Consider the following 19,549-nt stretch of genomic DNA (forward strand, 5'->3'; position numbering starts at 1 on the left):
GACTGTTTTTGTGCTTGCCCTCATCCCTTCTTCCAGAAACAGAGCCCTTATCTGATTCAGGGAACACTTTATGCTCAGTCTATGCAGTTGGGTGGGGCTCAACCAGGTTGGACACGTGGTACAGGTCTGACCAATCAGAACATTTTATTTCTCTGGTCACGGTGATTGGTTCAGAGATGGGCGTGTGAGCCAGACCAAGCTAATGACTGTCAGCCTTAGGATTTTCGCTTGCGCTATCGCGGGAAAGGTCCTCTTCGAAGGGGCTGTAGCTTGCAGAGCTACCCTAGGAGCTGCTGGTTTACCTCGGCCACTGCAAAGAGCGAGTCTGCCTGAGGACAAAGCTAAGACAGAAGGAATAGAACCGAGAACTAGTAATTGGTTTCTGATGATACTGTTTAAATTGGATTCAGCTACCCCTGGTCTTCTTAGTTAAATGAACCAAATGTTCCTTTTTTTTTTTTCTTTGCTTAGTTGGTTTGTAGTGGCAAGAATCATGGTTGTTACTCAGGTCGGCAGAGACGAGCTTCTTATCAGATTCTCTGAACAATTCGTGGAGATTTTATTTCCACCCCTTTTTGCTGTGCACTTGGGACCCTCTGTTACCCTTCCCAGCTGCCCGGAGGCAGTCTGCTTGTCTGACCTGCTGCTTCCCACCCTCTCCGGGCAACGTGTCTAACGTGACTAGGCTTTCTCTCCTCCCCTCAGCACCAGCCCACTCCTCTGGATGTGTTTAATCGTAGATTCTAGCCTCTTGATTATGCAGGCCTGCTGCCATTAACCTCCATGCTCATTTATGACTGAAACGGGGTCCAAGACAGGACCATTATCATTCTTTAACCTTTATGGAACACCTCCTGTATGCCAGACTCTGTGTCACTTGAGTAACACGCATAACCTCATCTACTCCTCTCAATAACCCTAACAAGTACGTTTTATGATTATCATTTTCACTTTCAAGAAGAGGAAGTGGTGGCTTAGGGAGATGAAGTAACTGGCCTAAGGTCAAACAGCTGAGCTGCACACAGGTTAGGGCAGGGCTGTGGCCAGACACGGAGGGAATGACCCCTCAGCCTGTGCTCTTGACCATGGCACCTATGCTTCTAACCTGAGAGAGCAGCAGGGTCCCCGGGGGCACCGGGCCCATTCCAGGACCACCCTGCTCTGTATAAGGACTGAGCAGGCCCAAGATGGGATCTGGGAAGCTACCTCTTTAACAAATGCTTCAGAGGATTCTGATGCACAAAGGTTCCGGAATCTGTCAGGAGAGTAGCTATTGTCCCATCAAGGGCTTTGGCCTTAGAAAAGAGTTTGACATTCCCAGACCTATTCTTGCAGGAGCCGAATCTTTGCTCTGGCTTAGGAATGATTGCAATGCAAGAAAAACTTCTTTGCTGACAGAAGGAAAAGGGAGATCAAGGGCATGCGGGATGAGTAACTCCTGCCTGGGACAAAAGCAAAAAAAATAAAGAGTAACATCAGGCCACTCCCGGAGGGGATGGTGGTTGTAAGGGTAGGAACTCTAAGAGGAAGAGGTGTAAGCCAGCACCTGGGGGAAATTCAAATTCTATAGGCTTTCTTTATTTTTCCCTGAAAAGAAATAGCTCTCACTATTCCCGAGGATGAAGTTCAAAGTTTTTAACAAATCTCAAAGCCCGGAGAGCTGGTCGCACTCTCTCAACACCTGGCTTTTAAGCATGCTGTTGCCTCTGCCTGGAAGGCTGTCTCTTCCATACCTCTCCTTTGCTTAAGGAACTTCTCATCCTTCAGGCCCCAGCATTGATGGCCCTTTCTCTGGGAAGTCTTCCCTGACCACCGAATCTGGCTTAAGTGTCACCTCCTCTGTGTTCTGTAGCTCCCTATAATACGTCATGATCCTGCCTTCATATCATATATATTATATGTCTGATCACCACGCTAGACTATAAGGTTTCTGAAGGAAAGACCATGTGTATATTGTTCTCTAGTATATTCTCAGCATCAGGCACATGGTACAATCCATTGAATGAAAAATTAAGTGAAGGTGTAATGAAATCAAACCAGAAAGCCCGAGGCAGTACTTGCAGTAATCATTTTGACCACGAGATGGCGTGCCACCATGACAGCCCAATTGGGATAGGCTGGGAGTGGGGGTAAAATGAAAAAATGAGCAGGTAGATGGGGTGAGGCAAGACTTCCCAGGGGGCCTCCAATCTTCTCCAGACTAGTAGTTTACGACCTTTGTGAACCCTAAATTTATATGTGTGGAGATCTTTGCTAGAGCAATTGCCTTGCTCCAAAACCCCATTTCTACCAAGGGTTACATCTCTCTCCCTGCTACACGTCAGATGCTTTTTCAACTACTCTGCAGTTTCTTCTCCTGTTTACCAAAGAGGTGCTTTTTGTTATTGGCATTGTTATTGCTGTTGACTGCTAAAAATGGTTTTATAAATTGCTTTTGAAAAAAATTACTGTTTGGAGAAGAAGGTGAACTTTGTCACTTTTAGAATCGGAGCACCCCACCCCCCACCCCCATCAGGCCCTCCACTGGGTCCAATCTTCTCCCATGCAGTTTCTCCAAAGCTTCCATTTTCTGGCTTAAGGACTAACATAAATTTATACTTCTCTTACTCTTTCCTTCCATTATCGAGACAAGTTAGCTTATTTTTCAAGAAACCATATTTTATAGAAAGTCAATTTTTTTTTATATTACCTCTTGAGAATTCTAGGTATATGACAAGTGGCACCAGTGAAGCAATGTTGGAATGTAGCTGCTGGGCAGCAGGCTGGGCTTACTGGCTGTTAATATTTCCAGTATACCGGCCTCCCAGGGCTGTGATTTAAGTCTGCGCACCACAAAGTGACACATCAGTACATGCCACGAGCATTGTGGTTCACTCACAAATAATTAAAACCAAAAATTTAAACTGAACAATGTCAAATATCCAGCATAAGAGACCAATGGCTAGCTAGTCTGCCCCCAAGCCTCCGATAGTCCTACACTGTTATTATAATGGTGGCATCACTTGGAGCATTATTTTTCCCACTGGAAGGTAATGAAAACCTCAGTGTGGCAGAAATTCAGTAACTTGGAGCCTTTAAGAAGTCAGGAATTAGGTATTGGCCTAGTGGGGTTACTTCTTGACTCCCCTATAGTTTATGTGACTGTGTTAACCTCTCTGTGTCTTTGCTTCTTATCTCTCTGGTGGAGGCAGCAAGACGGCCAGCCCCGGCCCACGAGGCAGGGTTTGAGCCTCCTCCTTGTATTTGACTTGGAGCCGGTTCCAGACCAGTATAGCTACAGTAAGCGGTTACAAAGGCCTCTGGCAATCTTGCTTTGCCGGCCAATGCCAGTCTCTGCCCATTACAACCTTCATATCTGAACGGTTTGGGAATTATTTAGAAACGACCTTATTTGTACTTTCTACAATCTAGCCGGTACAACAGCCATAAAGATTGCTTTGTAGTTCCTGAGCTTGATTGAAGGGTGTGGGCAACCGAAGCTGAGTAAGTCAAGGGCTTTGCCCCAAGGTTGCCCAAAGTGGCACATTAGTAGTGGGGATCAGGCTAGGGCCCCGGGCTCCTGGCAGCCCAGACAGTGCCTTCACCCTCCCCTGGGATGTTTCCAAGTGCTGTGTGTGTATGTGTGCGTGTGCACACATATGTGTTTGAAGGGGGTCCATACAAATCATTCAGTCGCAGTCTTCTCTCAGTGAGAATATCGCGGGCTGCCACAAAAATGGATTCCGTGCTGAGCTCACTGTTACTGGCTGGGGGAGTAAGGCGTGGGACAAGAAGAAGTGAGCCCCAGTCCCTGGCCGCGGGGAGCCTGTCGTCCAGTCAGGAATGCAGAGTGTCAGAAAAGACAATAATATTAAAGCAAAGCTCTTTGGAACTCCAATGTTAGCTGAGGTCATACGTCCTTTGGGATTAAATAAAATTGGCTGGAGCTGTATTCCTCCTCTGTGGGAAGACTGAAGCCCTCCCAGAGTTTCCGTAAGTTCCCAGGTGCCTCTGTCCTCCCTGTGTCCCCACGCCCTGGGTTCCTACTCTCTCTGGGGCTGTTTGATTCCAGGGAAACTAGACCTACCTTTTCTTGTTTGCCTCCAAAATCCTCCCTGCACGGATGAGTGTAGCAAACTGTTCTGATGGCTCGGTGTGGCCAATAAGGTAAGCAATGCTAACTTCAATGCTGGCCAGCCCTGGGTCTGGAGGTCCTAGGGCACCCTGCCCTGACACCGCCTCCCTGGCCACCCCCCTAACTGGCCCCACACCTCCGTTAGGAGGGTTAGTCCTTCACCCTTAGAGTCTACTTTTCCACCTCTGGGGGCTCCCCCAGGAATGCAGTTTCCCCCACTGTCTCATTTCCAGCAATGGATTCTCCACCCCCACCCATTACCTATCTCCAAGCACATTCATAGATTCACTAGTATGACGTGCAAAGGAAAGGCCATCTGCATTGTGAAATTTGTACCATGCGCAAACTATTATTTTCCCCCAAACCAAGTAATTTTTTGAAAGAGGCCTTCTTTTTAAGATCTTACCTTTACTGCAAAAACAAAACAAAAAAACCAAAAACAAACAAAAAACCCACCGACACAAACAAAAAAAAAAACACCAAAAACAGGCTTTGTAATTTCAGCCTGTTGTCTCTCTTTTTCCCACCAGCCTCTCCCAGGAAGTAAATAGTTTAGAGATCTATTTTTTCCACTGATAGGAATTATGCCTCAATCTTAGAAAGCAGAAGTCAATACAGTGAGTTCGAGTTTTAAATAACATAGTTTTTTTTTTTTCTCTCTCTCCTTTTATAATATGTCCCATTCATTCATTTAACAAACAAACAGGTGCTACCAGAGTCCTATGGAAGGCTAATTCTATCTGGGCTGGAGTGAACAGAGGAGGCTTCTGGAAAGGTTGCAATTGACCTGGAGCATGGAGGCTGGGAGAGGTGGCGTTTAATAAGATGAAGACAGAGGGTAGGGCAGGTGGAGAGTGGGCCTGGGGAGGGATTGGTAACCCATTCAGTCAGCAAGTATTTCTGTCCTGGGCACTGTTCTAGAGTGGCAAACAGACAAAGGTGATTCCAACAGAGTGCGAAGAATGGGAGAAGCCCAGGGGCATCAAAGAGGAGGGGTCTGCCTCGAGGGAGTGCAGCTGAGGCTGCGAGGAGAGAGTGACATTTAAGCTGAGGCAGGAAGAATGTGTGGGTGATGGCGTGAAGCAGTGTTCTAAGCAGAGGGAATATTGTTTATGAAATTCCCAAGTAAGGGAGAGCTTGGTAAGGAACCGAATAAGTCCCGACATGGCGTGATCCTAGAGCTAGAGGCGGGAGGTGGGGAGGAAGGAGGCTGGCAGATGTGTGGGCAGGGCAGGGCAGGGCGGGCTGGGCCTCACAATCCTGCGAGGGAAGAAGATCGTGATCCTGGGAGCGGTGGGAGACAAAGAGGGGGTTAGCACTGAAGCATCATGATCAGATCGGGGCTTCAGAAAGGCATCTGGGCTCAGCCTGGCAGACAGAGCAAAGGGGTGAAATAGGAAGCAGAGGGAGTGTTTCGGAGGGCGTTGCAGTGAAGAAGCAGAGCTCTGATGCCTGGCTGAGGCGGAAGGTGAGCTAGAGGGAAGACCTTGTGCTAGGACATGAGTGGCTAGGGATGGAGTCTGGGATTTCACAGCGGGGAGGCAGAGACAAAAGGACTTGCAAAGGATGGCCTCTGAGACAGGTCAGGGTGGCTGTTGGGATGGTGCTTGGGGGAACCAACTTGAGAGTTGCCAAGGGAACATCCTCTCCTTTCCAAGAAGGGGTGCCACACTACAGGTTTCCCCAAGGGCGAGGCTGGAGCTACCGGTGGGCAGTGTCTCACACAGACATGGCACGGCACTCTGTCACATAGGGAGAGAGTTCACCCTTCCTCAGTTCCCCTTCAGACCTTCAAGAAGAATGCCTCGGTGGGGTGCCGGTCTCTTTAACACCTCTGACACTTGCTGTTCTCCCTTTTTTGCAAAGAGAGAGCAGGCCTCAGGCTTGGAGACTCCAGCAGGCAACAGTGTCTAGCTGGGAGGTGATGACGTTTCGTTGCATTTCGCTCTATGGCTGCCTTCCATTTAGGGTAAGCGAAACCAGATTTCCAATTAGGGCAGTGATATCAAGCTTCGTCGTTAAACAAAGGCATTTACGCTAAAGGGAAAAAATGGACCACCTTTAAAAAAGATTAAGTAAAGAAAGGTACAGGTGGCATAGGGATATGTCACCTGTAAAAGTCAGAGGGAGGACTTGAATGACAGAAGGTTGGGAACACGCGATGGCAAAGAGAGCATGGGGTTTGGGGTCACAAACTCGTGTGTAAACAAATGACCTGTTCTGCTTCTGAACGTATGGGTGAGAACCCCCAGCCTTCTCCCAGTTGTCGCGAAGACTGGTTGACATCATGGATAGAAAGAGGACTCAGGACTCTGAGGTGCAGGACAGTGAGGGATGGCTCTCGGGACAGTCCTTGTGTCAGGCTCACGAAAGGAGGTGGTATCCACCCTGATCCTCCCACTGGCTTTGAAGGTAGGAATTAGAAGTGTGCGGTGACATTAGTGCCATTTTATTCTGGATGGCTTTTTGGCTCCTCAAAGAAATCAAGCCTGAAAAACAAAACGCTCCAAATGGTAAAATATTTAAGATAGGTTGTCCAAATACTACCAGGTAGATTTTGCTCTCCCAAAGTGATATGTAAAAATCAATCCGTAGGGAGGTTCTGAACATCAGTCTGTCACTAGTGTCAGCTCAGTACAGTTCCCCGGGCACTGAGGGCAGGGCAACTGAACGTGGGTTCACAAGGGGAAGTGACCACTGTGTGCACTGGGGGATTGCCAGTGTTGCAAGACTGAGAAGTCCGTGCCCCCTGCTTGGGGGTTTCCTCTTATAAATTTCTAGTCCTGATGGTGGCGGTTGTGCTCCTGCCCTCTCCCCAGGCCCTGAGCTTGTCTGGACACTGGCATTGTCTGACCAAAAAACAGGATTTCCTTCCGACCAAGTACTCAGTCACAGTAGGTTAATCCATCTCTTTGATTCATTGTTCATTGTCAGTTGTTGCCACTAGAAGGTAAGCCGAGTGAGGACAGAGCTTTGCTCTCCTGGAGATCCCACACCTTTCACAGGGTCCAGCCTCCATCAGTAAGGGTTGAATAAACAAGTAGGAAGGCCCAGAGTATGATCTGATTCTTCTGCTTCCTTACAAGGGTCCGGACAGACTAGTTTCAGCATGACTGAGAAATGTGGAGTCGGGAAGAAATTATTGGCTTTTTCTTGCCCCTGTGACCTCGTCATCTACAGATTAACGAAAGAATTCCTTTAAAACGAAAGCTTAAAGAGTTTAAAATTGCTCCGAGTTCAGAAGTCTAAAGCAATACTTTAGGAGTATTGGTTTGCTTTTATCAGCCACCTAAGTCACAAAAGGGTTCTCGTTAGAGCAGGATCTGGGAAGGTTCACATGGTCTGATGGGATGATGAGGCTGGAGGAGGGGAGTTTGCCCTAGTCCACTTGAGAAGGTAACTTGGCTAAGTGAGTAGGGATGACTAGAACCTAATTTTCCTACCAAACCATCTACTGCATTGCTCTCAATCTGGGTTCAAATCCTGGTTCTGCCTCTTGGTAGCCCTGGGACCTTAGGCAAGTCACTTCGCTTCCTTGAACTTCAGTTTTCTCATCCGTAAAATGGGGATAATAAAAGTACCTATGTTGTGGGGCTGTTAGAAGGAGTAAATGAATGAATTCACAGAAAGTGCTTAGAACAGTGGCTACTACAGAGCAGAAGCTCAATAAATGTCAGCTTTATTTTAGATTGCAAGAATCTAAAAGCACTGTAAATTATTCTGAGGAAAAAATGTGATTTACTGTCATTAGAAAACAAAATGTACACTTACAATGATAAGTTCTAAGAGACAATTACTGTCATCAGTGAGTTGGGCTTTTTCTTTCTACATGGTTTTGGAAACTTTCTTAAAGATGCTTGGTCTCTCTTTATAAACCTTAAATTCCACAGCATCAGAGGTGTTATGGAAGTCAAGGGTAGGTGACTGATGCTTCTTCTCCTCAACAAATTAAGGAGATTCTCTAAAATTTAACAGCTATAGCTCCATTGTTTTTTTTTAATTCAATAAATTAAAAGTAAACCATAGTTTTTAATTATTGCCTGACAACGAGGATTATACTTTGCAGTGGAACATGCAGATTGTGATAATTCGCAGTAAAAATCGACTTATACATAATACGTTTTTATGTCTTTAAATTAGTAAAATGATTTTTGACCTAAAAAGGGATCGTGCGTATTTTAATTTTCTCTTACCTTTTCACCCACCCCATCCCAGCTCTTTCTAATGCAGCAGAGTCTTCTCTATGGTGTCAATTTAGAGGAAAATTTAATTTCTCCTCTGGAATCCTTCTCATTTTCTCTGGGATTTGCTTTTCATGACTACACATGCACAGGCCCATTTTCTCTCTGAAACTTAGCTTCCAGCAGGAGAAACCAAAGTCCCAGATGTGAGTACATGGCATATAGGATTATATAGACCACAGTCCTGTAGACCATACCTTCAAAAGGGTTTTGCTTTGTTTTGTTTTGAGCACCTACTCTGTTCTAGGCCCCGCGTTGGGCATTGACATCACAATGGCAAGCAAGACCCATCCATGTTTTTCTGGAGCATGAGAGTCTTTATCTGTATAATGGGAATAATAATCACGTAATAATGCTTAGCCCTTCTCAAGGAGTTGTGTGAGGATTAGATGAGCTAATGGACGTGTAAGTGCTTTACAAAATATTAAAGCACTCTATAAATATGAAGAATGATCAGGTACAGTACAAAAGAATAAGACTTGGTTTTCTGTGCCATTTATTTATTGATAATAAAACAACAACCGCCATTCATTAAACGCCTACTGTGTGCTAGTCATTTTACATGCGCTCTTGCTAGTCCTCACCACAACCCCACAAGAGAGCTCTACCATTTCTTGCAGGGGGCAAGGTGTTTTGCCCTGGATCACACAATTAGTATGTGGTGGAGCCAGGATTGGATCCACCTCAGCCAGATTTCCCTTTTGCTGGACTCTCATGCAGGCTGTGGGGCAGGGCCTGGATATCCTGCAGAAGAGGGTCAAGGGAAGGCTGAAGGTGGAAGGAATTGAAAAGGCAAAGATGAGGCCAGGGGTGCTCCAGGGAGCTTCTCAGAAAAGAGACAGGAACTAGCAACTAGGGACAATGACTTAAGGATTTCGTAAAGCTCTAAACTCCTAGAACTTCCCCTTACTGGCTCTTCCATTATTCAGTCCTTTTGCCTATAGGGAGAAGCAGTGAAATCTATCCTTCCATCTGTACATGTTTAAGTGCTTCCTCTGGTGCCAGGCAGGCTCAAGAGGTTAGGCCTGGGACACTCTTCAAAGGCAGAAAAAAGCGGGTGTTGAGGAGTTCTGTTCCATACCCACTTTGGATGTGTACCAGAGCCCCAAGGGACCAGGAGCATGGGGGTGGCTAGAAAGTGGAATAGAAAACTCAGTGTCTCTAGGGCCTTTAGGGATGAAGAAAAGGGGAACACGGGGACATGAGCTGGGGTGGTCCCGAGCTGGGATGGGCCAGTAAGGCAGAGGACTTGGCTCTATGCCTAACAGCACGCTGTCAAAAGGCTGAGCTAAGGGGCTTGGGCTGGGCCGTGTCCTCTCTGGCCCTCCAGGCCCTGAAGTTCCTCTTGCTCCATCCTCCTCCCTCCCCCTGCTCTACAGGGGCCCACCCGCATTCTTGGGGAATCATAGGCTAAAAATAGACGGTTGCCACCAGACTCTGGGCCCAGAGAAATCAGTTCAACAGACGTTGTGGACAGTGGGTTGGAGCTGGGCTAGGGAATAGAAGGATGACACTTAAAGGTCCCAAGACCCCAACTAGTGATGCAAATAATTCCCCCACCCCAACCTGGCCTTTTGAGAGCTAGGCCTTCTAGCCTTCAGCTCCATGACCTTCTATGGCTGGGGCTATTTGGATCCCAAGCAATGTCACTGTGCCTGCCCAAGAGATAGAGCATGTGGCAAAAAATAGCTTCACCCCCTTGCAATATTCCTACCCATAACTGGACACAGCAAGTCTTTATCAGTCCAAAGGCATGCTCCCACTGGAGCAAAGGTGCTTTTCTGGGAAGGCAGAACCCGTGACTCCTCGGCCCAGAGAGGACTTTGTGGGGCTCTCATTACTGACAGCATCGCTGGAATCCTTTGGACCAGAGTCCAGCCTTTAGGGCAGGAGGTGGGGGTGGCGGTGGGCTGATGTCATCTATCAGTACCCATTTGTCAACTAAGGAACCTTCCTGGGTCTTAGCTGTTCTCTACTTTCCAGACTGTGTCACTGACAAATGCAGGGCCACAACCAAAACCTACTTGATGGATTCAAAGAATATCATTCCAATGGAGTCACTGCTTGGGCTTCTGTCTATAGGAATCCCTGGCTCTATGTTAACTCCATATTTGACGATACAGAGATTGCACCTCCAGGGTCAGCACCCTTGTACCTCTAACAATGTTAATAGCAACAACACTAGCTATCAAGAACTGAGCACTGCTGAAGTACCAAGCATTGTGATCATGATTTTACGTGACTGTTTGTGGATTATCCCATTAAATCCTCACATGTTATAATTTCATACCCATTTTATAGGTGGGAAAATGAGGCATGGAAAGATTAAGTTTTTGCTCATTTGCACACACATAGTGAGTGATGGAGCCCAGGTCTGATGGCTTTACATCAGTCTGACTCCAGATCACATACCTGGAGCCTCTACAGGGAGCATTCTGTTTCAAGTGCAGGACTTTAAGAGAAAGAGCAAGGGAGGGCACGAAGCCAGTGGCAAAAGTCCCCAAAACATTTCCCTAGAGAGCTGTCACTGTGCCCTGTCCACTGCTGTCATCCCAGCTCCTGTCGGTCTCCATAATACACATGAGCCATCCTGACCTCCGAGGCCTTTGCATGTGTGATTCCCTCCACCTCTCATGCCCTTCCGTCTTCCCTGATCTGGGCCAACTCCTGCTCATCCTGCAGGTCCCAACTTAATGGCCTGTCCTGTCCAGATTTGTTCTCACCACACCACGTACTCCCATTTTCTAGGCTTTAGCACAGTTGCTATTGAAATACATGTTAGAATCCTTGTGTGGTCAGTTGTCATCTACTCTGATTAGAATGGAAGCTCCAGGAGGGCAGGAGCTGTATGGATCTTGTTCACCAAGGTACTCTTGTACCCTAGTACAGCACTTGGCACATATTAGATACTCAGTAAGCATTTTTGAACGAAGGAAGGCAGGAACAGATGAATTATTTGTTGAACGCTGACTGAATGATCCAAACAGTGAATGCAGATGGAGCGAGCTGAATGGGAAGTGGCAGCTGGGGCACAGAAGAGGAGGGCAGGGTGTGGGGAAGAGGCTGCCATGAAATACAGAGCCTTCCTTGTTGGGGGTGGTGGCAGAGAGGTGCAGGAAGGAACTGGATGACCTTTAGTGAACGAGATCACCCTAAGACTCCATCCAACTGTGAAATGCTTTGACTTGATGTGAGGATGGGCTGGCATCCAGGATGTTAACCTTTCAAGGTCGTCTCCCCAGAGCCCTCCATGTTTTCCTGAGCAATCAATCAGAGTAAATCCCACAGTATGAGTTCTGAAACTTGTGAAGAAACAACTGTATAAAATTGCTTTGAAATGGTTCTGGTGGCAGCTTCTCCCAGCGGTGAATTCTGAGGGGTGGGATTCCTGCAGGCTTTTGCTTTCTACCTTACATATTTCTGTAATGATTGAATTCCTCCTCCTGCCTTCCCTCCCTTCCTTTCTTTTCGACAAAAATGTATCACCTTTGTATGCATAGTAACAAAGCCAAGTTATTAAGAATGCCTTCAAATATTTAGGGGTAGAAGTGTCTCTTCCTTAAGGAGTCTCTTTCTTTTTTTTTTTTTTAACGTCTACAGCACCTAGTACTCCTAGGTGGTCTCCCATCCAAATACTAACCAGGCCCAATCCTGCTTAGCTTCCGAGATCAGATGAGATAGGGCACGATCAGGGTGGCATGGCCGTAGACTAAGGAGTTTCTAGTTGCGGAGAATGAGGAAAAACGAGGGAGGAGGGACTGGACTTATAATGATGACATCGATCATTTTCAATTTTTTTTATTTTTTAAATTAACGTGCAGTAAATTTGACTTTTTCGTGTACATGTCTATGGATTTTTAAGATATGTGTAACCACCACGATCAGGATACAAATTAATTCCATCAGCCCAAAAACCACCCTGAGTTGCTCCTCTGTAGTCGTACCCTTCCCCCAGCTTTACCTTTTGGCAACAACCAATCTGCTCTCCATTGCTTTGTCTTTTCAAGAATGTCATATAAATGGGATCATGTAGTATGTAACCTTTTGAGACCGGCTTCTTTCCTGTTCATTCAGTTGTTGCGTGTATCAGTAGTTTGTACCTTTTTTTTTTTTTTTTTTTGCTGATAACTCTCTAGTAGTATAGATTTACCACAGTTTATCTGTTCACTCCTTGCACTCCTTGAAAGACATTTGGGTTGCTTCTCGTTTGGGGCAATTATGAATAGAGATGCTATCTGTGTACAGGGTTTTATATAAATATAAGTTTTCATTTTTCAAGGGTAATCTCCTAGGGATGAGATTGCTGAGTCGTGTAGGTTTAGCTTTATAAGAACGTGCCAAATTGTTTCCCAGAGTGGCTGTACCATTTTGCATTCCCATCAGCCATGCATAAGGGCCGCAGTTTCTCTCTATCTTGTCGGCATTTGGTATTGTCAGAGTTTTGCTTGGTTTCATTTTTAAGCCATTCTAATAGGTCTATAGCGGTTCTCATCATGGCTTTATTTTGCATTTCCCTAATAGCTAATGCTGTTAAATATCTTTTCACGTGCTTTTTTGCCATTATCTATTTTCTTTGGTGAAGCCTCTGGTCAAGTTTTTGGTCCATTTCTTAATTGGGTTGTTTGTTTTCTTACCGTTGAGTTTTGAGAATTCTTTTTATATTCAAGATATCAGCTTTTTGTCAGATGTGTGATTTGCAAATATGTTCTCCCAAACTATAACCTGTCTGTTCATCCTCTTAACATTTTCTTTCGCAGAGCAAACATTTCTAACTTTGATGAAGGAAATTTTTTATCAGTTTTCTTTTACATATCATACTTTTGACTTTTGTCTAAGAATTCTTTACCTAACATCATTTTTTGATCACTATGTGCCAGCCTGGGCAACCCACATTATTAAACCCATGTTATTAAACCCATTTAATCCTCACTGTGATCCGATGAGGTTGGGACTATTTTTATAAAACCTCATATTACAGATGAGAAAACTGAGGCACAGTGAGCTTAAATAATTTGCCCAAGGCTCACCCATTTTTCAATGGTAAAACTGAGATATGAACACATGTCTCTAAGACTTCAGAGCCCGCCCTCCTCTCTCTCCACTGTGCTCAAGCTGAAACTCTGCCCGTGGAATCTCTCGTTGGAAGGTCATCAGAGCAAGGAAACCGGGAACATTTGCTCCTTCTTGTCATTTAGTTCTTAGCTTAAATGTCGCCTCCTGAAGATCCTCCCTGGCTTCTCCATCTAAAATAGGTCCCTCTCTTCCCTGCCCTTCCCCTTTCTACTTCTTCCCCTGCCTCCTTCTCTTAACTGAGAATGAGTTTCTCCAAAGCATATTCCATCATCTGATATTTGTTCATTTTCTTCTATTATTTTTTTTCTTCTACATAATTTGTTTCTTTCCCACTAGACGGTCAGCTGGGTGAGAGCAAGGATCTTAATCTAGTGCCTGGCCCAGATCGAGCAACTTCCATATGAACGAATTTATTGGTGTGTATAGACATTATGTACAGCATTTGTGTTTTAAAAAAAAGAATATATACATGTATCTGCTAGTATCCACCTAGAATATCTGAAAGGATACACAAGAAACTGGTGTAGAACTGGGTGTTAGGATACTGGGAAGAGAATAAAACTCACTTTTCATTATACATTCTTTTATTCATTTAAAATTTTCTACCATGTGCATGTGTTGCATATTCAAAACATATGTTTATTTTTATAATAATAATACTGATAATAATACTGATGATGAGGATGATGATAATAATAATAATAATAATAATAATAATAATAAAAAACAAGTGTCTTCTTCCTGGAAGGCTGAGCAGCAAAGCAAGCTAAGAGTTTAATCAGAAGACAATTAACACCTTCTCCCAGACCAGCAGCTTATTTGTAGGATCTGAGGCTAGGTAGGTATTGAAGCAGAGAAGGTTTTACAAGACTAGACAGGCAGGTAACAAAGTAAGTCATTATTAAGGAGCAGGGCTTATTTATGAATTTTTTAATAAAGTGCATGACTATGGCAACAATTCAAATTTTTAGATGTATCTGAGGCAAAACTAACACCATCGGTTTAACTCCTTGGACACACTGTAATTAGAAATTTGATTTCCCTACAATTTTCTTTGCTTAAACAAGGGTTTGGGGTGATTTGGGTGTGTTTGTTTCATTTTCTATTAAAATGGAATTAGACCATAAACGTTATTCTTTAACATCCTTTTTTGCAGTTCATATAAGGTTGTCATACATGGGTCTATCCCATTTGCCTTACAGCTATATAATGTGCACCTGTGATGATGCAATCACAGTGTTTCTAGATTCTTGTTATTACAAAACTGTTGCAATGACTATTCTGTCCATTTATCTATCTATCTATCTATCTATCTATCTATCTATCTATCTATCCATCCATCCATCTATCATCTATCTCTCTATCTTACTATCTATTATTGTTTCCATTTCTCAAAGTTGTCACACATTTTTTTGGTCATAATATTTTGCGAAAATTTTTTTAAGAGAATGTAATTAATTTTTGTAGAGCCCAACAATGGGTGTGGAAGTAGTTTTCTTATACTTTTATCAGCTATGAATGTTACCAATGTTTTTCATTTTTTGCCAATATTAGGAGACATATGGGAGCTCATTATTTAATTTTCATTTCTCTATTTATACATGTTCGTTGCCCATTTTCATTTCCTTTTCTGTGCACTGTTCACAGTCTTTGCCCATGTTCCATTGGGTCACTTGTATTTTTTCAGTTCATTTGCAGGAGCATGTTCATCCCAGGGATAGTAAAGTTCTGTTATATAAGTTTAAATATTTTCTCCCTCACTCTCATTTATCTTTTGACCTTGCTTGTGGTGTCTTTTGTTATATAGAAGTTTAAAATTTGTATGTAATCAGATCTTTCTATTTTTTCCTTCATAGCTATTAATAACCACGGATGTTTGTGTAACTCGATGGTTTTCATACTGTGCTCCTAGCCTTCGGGCTTCATGGGGATGAATGGATGTCAAGGGGGTTGGGGTGGACGGGGCTGTTGACTGTCAGGAGCCCACCCCTGCCCTTTCCTCTGTCTTTTTTGATCTTTCACATGCTCCCACCGGTACTGTAGTGGACAAGGGCCTAGGACCTGGATCCAGAATTATTGGGCAAAATATTTAATCTCCCTGGGCCTTGGTTTCTTAATTTCTTCATTTATGAGATGTCTGCCCCAGGATTGTGGTGAGGCTTCCATGAGCTGGTCCACGGAAAGCCACTGCTTAAATAGCACTTACCATTTGTCCAACACTGTAGGCAGCATACATACAAATATGCTCACCCTGTCCTTCCAACCTGTCTGAGAAGCTGGGAGGATTATCCTTGTTTTACAGAGGAGGAAACTGAGGCCCAGAGAACTTAGGTAACTTGCCTAAAGATATAAGAGTAGGGAGTAATGGAGCCAAGATTTGCACCCTGGTCCCTGTGTGACTTCAAGGTCTTGGTTCTTATCCACTCTCTATATCACATTTATATTTACTGAGCACCTACTAAGTTCCTGCCTAGTTCAGGGTGTTGGAGATCCAGCAGTGGACATGACAATGTCAGTCAATCATTGCTTACAGTCTACTGGATGAGGCAGTCATTAACCAGCCAATTCCAAACCGTAGTTAAGTGCAATTATGAGCTGTGCAATGAGAGACAGTAATGGCGATTGCTCTTTTAGATTGGGGGATTAGGAGAGGCCCTTCTGAGAAAATTCTCTTTGACCAGATATGTAAAGAATAGGCAGGACTCAGCCAGTTGGAAATAGTGGCATTTCAAGTGGGTGGGCTCCTAGGCAAGCTCTGAGAATGGAATAGGAGGTCAATATGGCAGGAAAGTAGTCTGCACAATGTTCGAGGTGGGGAGGCAGAGGTAAGGGATGCCAGAGTATGCAAGGCTTATGTGGTTTGAGATAAAAAGTCTCAGCTTGATTCTCAAGGCAAGGGGAAGCCATAAAGGATGTAAGCAAGAGAATGCTACAATCTGATCATGCTTTAAAAATATCGCTCTGTGGATATATGCATATCTTAGGATGAAGCGATTCTACTCCTAAGTAGGTACACAACAAAAATGCATCCTTATGTGCACCAAAGACAAAAATATTGATAACTACACTCTTTGTCATAGCCTCAAATGATAAACTGCTCAACTGTCTCTGAGCACTCAACTGAATATATGGTATAGTCAGACTATGGGATGCTATACAGCAATGAAAATGAATAAACCACACATAAAAATGTGGATGGATTTCACATATATCATATATGTGGATGGATTTCACATATACTATATATTTCACATGTACTATATATTCAATTAATCCATGCATTTAACGTTCAAAATCAGGTGAAACTAATCTATGGTGTTAGAAGTCAGGATAGTGGTTATCTGGGGAAGAAATGAGGGTGAGCAGAAAGAGACATACAGGGGCTTCTGGGATGCTCATGATGTTCTGCTTCTTGGTCTCGGTGTTGGTTACACAGGTGTGTTCATTTTAGGCAAACTCATCAAGCTTACTGCTTATGATTTGTGCACGACTCTGTTGTATGTTCCACTCTGACCTGTATCTGAGCATTGAACTGGAAAGGGGCAAGTGCAGTCTCGGGGAGATGACATAGGGCTATGGCAAAATCCAGGTGAGTGGTGGTTGGTTCGCAGGACTGGTGACGGTGGGGAGAATGGTGGCCTGTGAGCATGGGACGGGGGCGGCAAGAGGGCTCCTCCCCAGCTTCTAGCATGAACACCTGGGTAGGAGGAGGTGTCGGAACGAAGGTGGAGAAGGTGAAGGAGAGCAGATTTGAAGAAGATGGCAGAATCCGAGGCCTTCGTTTTGGACACGGATACTTCGAGATGTTTCCAAAGATGATATTGTGGGAGCAGATGACTATGAGATGTACAAGAAGGTTTAATTTGAAAAGAAGACTTCTGCTTAAGGGAAAGAAAAATCGAAAGCCACTGTTCTAACCCTTTTTCCTTTTACAAGCACTTTCAGTTCCATTATGTCCTACCACTTAATTTCATAACAAAGATTCTTGTATGGGAAGCAAGCTGGGGGTGGGAGGCATGTTGTTCCTTTATGTCAAAAGTAGAGATATATTTGTGTGTGTGCTTATATGTGAAGTATTGTATTTATCTATTAAAAGAGCAGACCCTGGGATAGAAGCTGGGCTGACCTGCAGAAGGCCGCAACAGTGATGAGAAGGCTGGTCCAGTACCTGGATTTGGCTCTCACTGCCCAGGGGCTGAACTCAAAGGCCTGAGACCTAAGTGGAATGGACAAACTTTTAGACATCCTCCGGCCCCTAGAACAGACCACAAGTGCCAGAAACATGGGCCCTGTTCCTTTTCGATTCAATCTCTCTCTGCCTCCCCCTGCAGACCACGGATCACCCCTTTTCCAAACCTGCTGGACCCTCCAAAGCTCCCCATTGCTCTCTGGAAAGAGTTCTTAGCATCAGCCACGAGGCCTGGCCAGGAGGAGGTCTTACAGTTTCTGCAGCCTCATCTTTCACTCTTTTGACCGAGTTCTCCATGTTCAAGCCACATGGGCCTTTCTATCTACTGAATGCTCTCCATTTTGCCTATTTCTTGGCCTTTTCATCGCCTGTTTCCTCTGCCTGGGCTTATCATTACGCATCTTTCACGTCTCAGAACTGGACGAGCTGCTGACCCGTCCACCCAAGGCTCCAGGCATTACCCAGGGCGACCCTCACTCCTCTTCGTGGTAGTGCACACTCAGCTTCTGTCTGTGCCGCCAGACCGCGTGCTCCAGAGTCGTGGGGACTGTGTCTGCCTTCTTGTCCCCTGTAACCTGACACTGAGCACAGTGCTCAGCATAGAGACTATTGACTGATTTGTCCCGTGACCTCCCGGACTGAGGACTGTGCCCTACTCCCTGGGATCAGGTGCCAAATGTGTTCTCACAGCCATGTTCTTCCCTCGCCTTCTGGGATAAACCCTCGGGACTCAGCCATTGACCTTGAAGCTGGGAGACCCGGTGTCTACTATGCACTCAGGGACCTGTCTTTGTGTTTACGAAATCCCCTGAAAATGCTCATGACCATGATTGACCCCATACCTACTTTTTTCAACACAATACTTGGACATAGTATAGGCAAATGAGAGCCAAACCCTGAACACTCCCGACCCCTTGCAAAAGACTAATTAGAGTCAAACTCACTGGGGCCAACTCAGTATGAAATAATGTAATCTCGTGAAGACATCTAATGACAGTGTCAACAGTGTGAACAGTGATATGAGGGTGTCTACAAGAGCACTGCTCATCACAGTGAAAAAATGGAAATAATCCAGATATCCAACCACAAGAGATTGGTTAAAAGTAGAAATCGAGACAATACCCTGCCACCATTAAAAATGATGTTGTGCATGTGTGTTACTGGCATGGAATTACATTCATGACACGTGTGTATGTTAGGAGCTGTTCAGTGGCAAGTGACAGAAATCTATCTTGAAATGGAAAAAAGTAGAGGAAGAATTCGTTGGTTCATGGAATCTGAAGGAGAGCTGGACAACAAAGGTTTGAGAAGGACCACAGCGTGGATAGACCTTAAGACAGCAGGCGTCTGCACTCAGGTCCAGCATTCCCTCTCCATCTGCCATGTTTGCCTCTCCTTTCTCATGCCAGACTCTCTTTCTTCCTGCAGACCATATAATGGGGAAAAAGGTTTGGGACACAGAAAAGAGTCCACCTGAAGCTGTCTTTAGCCCTAAATCCAGAAGTCCCAAGCAAGCAGTAAAACGGCCACCTTAGGTCAAGTATCTGAATCAAAACCCATCAACGTGAGCAGAGCAGTGACATACTGTGATTGGCCCATTTGGAGTCAAGACCTGCCTCTGGACCAATCAACTAAAACCAGGGGAGGGGTCTCCTTGACCTAATATGAGTGCTCCTGAATTAAACAGAGAAGAACATCATTTCCTCGGAAAGGGAACTGGGCCAATAATTGCCGTTATCCTCTACCTATTGTTAAAGGAAATGGGTTACAAAACAGTAAGTGTAATGAGGTCTCATTTCTGTAAAAATACAGGGTGGGGGCAGAGGGTACAATAGAAAAAAGGAGTCTGAAAAGATATACTAAAATGTTAAAAGTGATTTTCCTGTGGCTGTGCTGTGTTTTCTACAATGAATAACAATTATTTTTGGGATT

General features: G+C 44.7%; 1 pseudogene; it reads right to left on the bottom strand.

The window, feature by feature from the left end:
- Positions 1-11,946: 11,946 nt before the first annotated feature.
- Positions 11,947-12,065, bottom strand: LOC120581695 (uncharacterized; annotated as a pseudogene).
- Positions 12,066-19,549: the final 7,484 nt, after the last annotated feature.

The sequence above is a fragment of the Pteropus medius genome, unplaced genomic scaffold (assembly GCF_902729225.1).
Source record: "Pteropus medius unplaced genomic scaffold, Ma_sr-lr_union100, whole genome shotgun sequence".
In the NCBI taxonomy this organism is placed as follows: domain Eukaryota; kingdom Metazoa; phylum Chordata; class Mammalia; order Chiroptera; family Pteropodidae; genus Pteropus; species Pteropus medius.